Source organism: Choloepus didactylus, chromosome 8 (genome assembly GCF_015220235.1).
Source record: "Choloepus didactylus isolate mChoDid1 chromosome 8, mChoDid1.pri, whole genome shotgun sequence".
NCBI lineage: Eukaryota > Metazoa > Chordata > Mammalia > Pilosa > Megalonychidae > Choloepus > Choloepus didactylus.
In genome coordinates this window covers 75390767-75396709 of record NC_051314.1, presented here as the reverse complement: position 1 = coordinate 75396709, position 5943 = coordinate 75390767, and positions in this window count along the sequence as shown.

Sequence of the window (5943 nt, the reverse complement as noted above, 5' to 3'; positions counted from 1 at the left end):
CTTCTTGATTTATTAATTTTAGGTATTGTTGACTGACTTCCTGTTGTGGTAAATAAGAATTTCACTTACTTCTACCACTTTCCAGCCCATTTCCCGTAACTTCATATTTCTAATTATCACATTTTTGGTTAAATTAATAGTATTTGCATTGTTAAATATGTAAATGTTGTTTACTGTTTAGCCAAATAGTTTTCCTTTATAGTAACATTTTTTTGTTTTTCTTGGAGTTAATTATTGCCTTGGTTTAATTGCATAGTTTTTTTTTTTTTTTTTTTTATGTTTTTTTTTTTGTTGTTGTTTGTTTTTTTTTTAATCATCATTTTATTGAGATATATTCACATACCACGCAGTCATACAAAACAAATTGTACTTTCGATTGTTTACAGTACCATTACATAGTTGTACATTCATCACCTAAATCAATCCCTGACACCTTCATTAGCACACACACAAAAATAACAAGAATAATAATTAGAGTGAAAAAGAGCAATTGAAGTAAAAAAGAACACTGGGTACCTTTGTCTGTTTGTTTCCTTCCCCTACTTTTCTACACATCCATCCATAAACTAGACAAAGTGGTGTTTGGTCCTTATGGCTTTCCCAATCCCATTGTCACCCCTCATAAGCTACATTTTTATACAACTGTCTTCGAGATTCATGGGTTCTGGGTTGTAGTTTGATAGTTTCAGGTATCCACCACCAGCTACCCCAATTCTTTAGAACCTAAAAAGGGTTGTCTAAAGTGTGCATAAGAGTGCCCACCAGAGTGACCTCTCGGCTCCTTTTGGAATCTCTCTGCCACTGAAGCTTATTTCATTTCCTTTCACATCCCCCTTTTGGTCAAGAAGATGTTCTCCGTCCCACGGTGCCAGGTCTACATTCCTCCCTGGGAGTCATATTCCACGTTGCCAGGGAGATTCACTTCCCTGGGTGTCTGATCCCACGTAGGGGGGAGGGCAGTGATTTCACCTTTCAAGTTGGCTTAGCCAGAGAGAGAGGGCCACATCTGAGCAACAAAGAGGCATTTTTTATTTGACTTTTTTTTTTCCCAGTTCCTGCTGATCTGTCAGATCATTATCTGCAGTATTTTCTAGTTAGTTAAATAAATCCTAGAACCTACCCATCCATCCCTTCCGCTCTGCCCCCTGAGGCCTCCCTCTCATAGCTTTGTCTTCTTATTTCTATATGGCTGGCTGCTTTCTAGTTCTGCTATTTAGTTATTGTTCTAGGACTCCCCTTCTTCACTTCCCCTATGTATGATCATCTAAGAGCACATGGCTTCTTGGTTTTCCCCTTATTTTGATGGCACTCATGCTCACTAGCTTTCTAAATCTTTGCATATCTGAAAAGAAAGACCGTTCCATACCCAAGCATCACAGATTGATTGAGTATGGAAATCTAGGGTTGAAAAATAATTTTCTCTCAGAGTTTTTAAGATATTGCTCCATGTTCTTGTCATATCCGTTGTGGCTCTTGAGAGCCCCAGTGCCACTCTGATTCTTGTTCCTTTGTGTGGGAGCTGTTTTTGTCTACCCTCTGTGGGAACTTTTAGACTCTTTTTATCTCAGGTGTTCTAAAATTTCACAATGATGGATATGGGCTAAATCCTTTATTCAGTTATTGTGTTGGGTACTCAGCACAATTCATGATGTAGGAGACCAAAGGGAGACTTGCTGGAGCAATGCAAGTAGGTGAGAGTGGATGGGATTTGGGCCACAAGTGGAAGGATTGGCTTCAGGGAGTAGCGTGATTGGCTTCAGGTGGTAGCACGACTTAAACCGATAAAGGTTTGTTTTTCTTAAATAACTATAAGTTTGGAAGTAGGAGGTCACTGGCTGGTTCAGTAGCTCATCTATGTCAGGGTCAAAGTTTGTGTGCATCTTTTGGCCTCTTCCGGTTTGTCACCTTGAGGTTGTAAGATGATTGCTGCAGATCCAGACATCCCTTCAGTTTTCAAGACAGTGAGAGGGTAAGAGGGAAGGACAAAGTTGTTTGCATCTGTCCCCTTCTATGGGGAAAGCAAATGATTTCTGAGAAATCTCCACTATAGGTTTTCCCTTATGTAGTGTGACCATATAATTTATTGTGAAATTGAGAGTGAAAAGAGGCACTATTAATAATTTACAGGGAGACAACAGGTATAAACTGACACTGGCTTAGGTAAATTGGGACCCTTGCCACTCTACTTTGATACAGTACCAGTATCTAAGCCTTAATTCTTATACAAATTCTGCCAACTGTTCAAAAAATGTTAAGATAATAGCAAGTTTAAAGGTTTTCCAATCCAGGATCACACTTGGAGTTTAATTGTTATATCTTGTAATCACATTTAATCTGGAACAATTTGTTAACCTTTTTTTTTGTCTTCTATGATTCTGACATTTTTGAAGAGTATATACGTGTATATACACACACACACACATAAACACACACAATTATTTTGTAAAATGTCCAATTATTTTGTAAAATGTCCCCCAGTTTTAATTGTATGATCTGTCCTAATGATTAGATTCAGGTTATGCATTTTGACAGAAATACCATGAAATGATATTGTGTTCCTCTCAGTGCAGCATATCAGTAGGCACAGATGTCAGTTTATCAGTCAGCTGGTGATGTTAACTTTGAAAACTTAGGTAGAGTCTGCCAGTTTACTCCACTGTAAAAATATTTTTCCTTTACATCGTTGGTTAAATTTATTCCTAGATATTTGATTCTTATCTTTGCTATCGTAAATGGAATTTTAAAAATTTCCTCTTCAGATTGTTCATTACTAATGTATAGAAACACTAGATTTTTGTGTGTTGATCTTGTACCCTGCCACTTTGCTGAATCTGTCTATTAGCTAGCTTTGTTGTGGGGTTTTCAGGATTTCCTATATATAGGATCATGTCATGTGCAAATAGGGGGAAGTTCTACTTCTTCCTTTCCAATTTTGATGCCTTTTATTTCTCTTTCTTGCCTAATTGCTCTGGCTAGAATTTCCAGTACAATGCTGAATAACAGTGGTGACAGTGGGCATCCTTGTCTTGTTCCTGATTTTTGAGGGATAGCTTTCAGATTTTCCACCATAAAGTATTATGCTAGTGGTAGGTTGTTCATATATGCCCATCATCATATTGAGGAAGTTTCCTTCTATTCCAAGTTTTCTGAATGTTTTTTATCATGAAGAGGTGCTGGACATTGTCACATGCCTTTTCTGCATCCAATGAAATGGTCATTGGGCTTTTCCTTCTTCCTATTAATGTGAGTATTATGTTAATTGATTTTCCTATGTTGAACCACCTTTTCCAACCCTCTTATGGAATAAAGCCCACTTGATCAAGGTGTATAAGTCTTTTAATGTGTTGTTGATTTGGATTTGCTAGTATTTTGTTGGGAATTTTTGCATCTATATACAGAAGGGATATTGGTCTGTAATTTTCTTTTCTTATAGTGTCTTTATCTGACTTTGGTATTAGGGTGATGTTGGTCTCATAGAATGAATTAAGTAGTGTTCCCTCCTCTTGAGTCTTTTGGAAAAATTTGACCAGGATTGGTGTTAATTCTTTTTGCAATGTTTGGCAAAATTCACCCGTGAAACCATCTGGTCCTGGATTTCTCTTTTTTGGAAGGTTTTTGATGACTGATTCAATCTCTTTACTAGTTCTTGGTCTGCCAAGTCTTTTATTTGTTCGTGGGCCAGTATAGGTAGTTTGTGTGTTTTTAGGAAATTGTCCATCTCATCTATGTTATCTGATTTGTTGGCATACAAATACTTGAGTCTTCTCTCTTTTTCTTTGTCAGTCTAGCTAAAGGTTTGTCATTTTTGTTGATCTTTCAAAGAACCAACTTTTGGTTTTGTTAATTTTTATCTATTGTTTTTCTGTCCTCTGTTACATTTAGCTCTGCTCTTATCTTAATTATTTCCTTCCTTCTGCTAGTTTTGTGTTTATTTGCTCTTTTTCTGATTCCTTAAGGTATACAGTTAGATTTTATTAATTTGAGATCTTTCTTTTTTTCTAATGTAGGTGTTTACAGCTAGAAATTTTCCTCTGAGCACTGCCTTTGCTACATGCCATACGCTTTGGTATGTTGTGCTTTCATTTTCATTCATTTCAATGTATTTTCTACTTTCCCTTGTGATTTTGCCTTTGACCCACTTGTAGTTTGAGTGTGTTTTATTTCCACATAATTGTGAATTTTCCATTTTCCTTCTGTTATTGATTTCTGGTTTCATTCTACTGAGAAGGTGCTCTGTGTGATTTCAGTCTTTTTAAATGTCTCTGTATCAGCACTGTTTTATTCCTAATATATTGCCTATCCTTGAGAATGTTCCATGTGTGCTTAAGAAGAATGTGTATTGTGATGCTGCTGGGTAGAGTGTTCTATTTGTTGGATGGGATGTTGTATGTAAGTTTGCAGTTCTAAATTGGTTTGTAGTGTTCAAGTTCTCTACTTCCTATTATCTTCTGTCTGGTTTTCTATTCATTATTGAAAATGGGATATTGAAGTCTCCAACTATCACTGTGGAACTGTTTGTTTCTGCCTTCAATTCTGTAAATTTTTGCTCCTGTAAATTTTTGCTTCATATATTTTGGGGCTCTGTTGTTAGGTTTTTATATGTTTATAATTGTTATATCTTCTTAATGGATTGAACCTTTTATAAATATATATTTTCCTCCTTTGACTCTTGCAAACTTTTTTTGACTTAAAGTCTCTCTTGTCTGACAATAATATAGCTGTGCCAACTCTCTTTTGGCTATTTATGTGGAATATCTTTTTCTATCTTTTCCCATTCAACATCTTTGTTTCTTTTTATCTTAAGTGAGTCTCTTAGAGACAGCTGATAGATGAATCATGTTTTTTAAATCCAATCTTCCAATCTCTGTCTTTTAATAATAAAGTTTAATCTATTTACATTTGAAGTAATTACTGATAAGGATTTACTTCTGCCATTTAGCTAATTGTTTCCTGCATCTTTCATGTTTTTGTTCTTCAATTCCTCCTTTACTGATTTCTTTGGTGTTTAATTGATTTTGGGTAACATAGCATTTTGTCCTTGTGTCTAAAGTGAGTTTCTTGTAGACAGCATATAGATGGGTCCTGTTTTTTAATCCATTCTGCCAGTCTGTGTCTTTTTATTGGGGAGTTTAATCCATTTACATTTAGTGTTATTACTGTAAGGGCAGTACTTTCTACTACCATTTTGTTTTTTGGAATTTATATGTCATATCTTATTTTTTCCTCTCCTTTTACCTTTCCTGATAATCTTCATTTCTGCACTCTCCTCCAACTCTCTCTCTCCTGTCTTTTCCTATCAGCCTGTAGCACTCCCTTTAGTATTTCTTGTAGTGCCGGTCTCTTATTCACAAACTCTCTCAGTGTCTGTTTGTCTGAAAATGTTTTAATCTCTCCCTCATTTTTGAAGGAAAGTTTTGCTGGGTATAGAATTCTTGGTTGGCAGTTTTTCTCTTTCAGTATCTTAAATATATCATGCCACTGTCTTCTTGCCTCCATGGTTTCTGCAGAGAAATCTGTACATAGTCTTATTGACTTTCCCTTGTATGTAATGGATTGCTTTTCTCTTGCTGCTTTCAGAATCCTCTCTTTGTCTTTGACATTGGATAATCTGACCAGTAAGTGTCTTGGAGTAGGTCTATTGGGATCTATTCTATTTGGGGTACGTTGTACTTCTTGAATCTCTAATTTTCTGTCTTTTATAAGAGTTGGGAAATTTTCAGTGAATATGTCTTCTATTACTCTTTCTGCCCCTTTTCCCCTCTCTTCTCCTTCCGGGATACCCATAACATGTATATTTGTGCGTTTCATGTTGTCACTCAGCTCCCTAAGACCCTGCTCATATTTTTCCATTTTTTTCACCGTCTGTTCTTTTGTGTGTATGAATTCGAATGACCTGTCTTCCAGTTCACTGATCCTTTCTTCTGCCTGTTCAAATCTACTGTT